At 51.4% G+C, this 871-nt stretch overlaps 1 non-coding gene across 1 annotated transcript; it reads left to right on the plus strand.

Moving 5' to 3' along the window:
- Positions 1-133: 133 nt before the first annotated feature.
- trnas-gcu lies at positions 134-215 on the plus strand. Its single transcript has one exon. It is a non-coding gene; the product is annotated as a tRNA-Ser (tRNA).
- The last annotated feature ends 656 nt before the right edge of the window (positions 216-871 follow it).

Consider the following 871-nt stretch of genomic DNA (forward strand, 5'->3'; position numbering starts at 1 on the left):
TTCCCCTGTGCGGGGAGCAGGCACCTCACTCGTCCCGTCTGCCTCCCCTCCATGCCACGCCATTCCAATAATAGACAAAACCAACTGTAAGTGGCCTGAATTCGACTTTCACTGCAAAAAGGAGCCAGCAGCAGACGAGGTGGCCGAGTGGTTAAGGCGATGGACTGCTAATCCATTGTGCTCTGCACGCGTGGGTTCGAATCCCATCCTCGTCGCAGGATAGTTTCCTTTAGTCTGCCATGTCACAAATATACCTGGCTCCTTTGGAAAAAATGAGGTCAGTTTGTCCAAGGAAACGTTCTCGTCGGTACACCGCCGCTTGCACTGAACTCAAGTCTACACTTCACGTTTTTCCGCCTGTGCATAGCATATGTACTGCAGATAAATTCCACTATCTCTCGCAAGCTAAGGTTGCCACTTTCCACCTGTGCATAGCATATGGCCACGTAAAATGCCTGTTCCTCTGATCACAAACAGAAGAACCCAAACTCTCCTGAAGAAAGCGGGCTACCTCAAGCATGCTGAGTGAGTTGCCATTGCATCGGACATTCCAGGCCTATGTAAAAAAGAAACGTAAAGCGACCCGGCTCGGACCTTTACTGTAAAAAGAAGAGGTGGCCGACTTAAGGACTCCCTGCTAAAAGCAAGAGAGCTCCCTTCTGCACCTGTGGAACATGAACATGGAGTCATGGAGTTCCAGGAGCCACAAAATCGGGAGGGTGAGTAGGAGATTTACGCCTGCGCCACAGTGTCACAACTGGCGTGGCACTGTCCTCCTGAGTCCAACGGATGGGCTGGTTCTTTGGCCCATCCCTATTTCAACAGGGTCTTCTGCCACCAGCCCCATGTCTTCCCTGGTCCTCTTATGAGC

The sequence above is a fragment of the Micropterus dolomieu genome, unplaced genomic scaffold, assembly GCF_021292245.1.
Source record: "Micropterus dolomieu isolate WLL.071019.BEF.003 ecotype Adirondacks unplaced genomic scaffold, ASM2129224v1 contig_5861, whole genome shotgun sequence".
NCBI lineage: Eukaryota > Metazoa > Chordata > Actinopteri > Centrarchiformes > Centrarchidae > Micropterus > Micropterus dolomieu.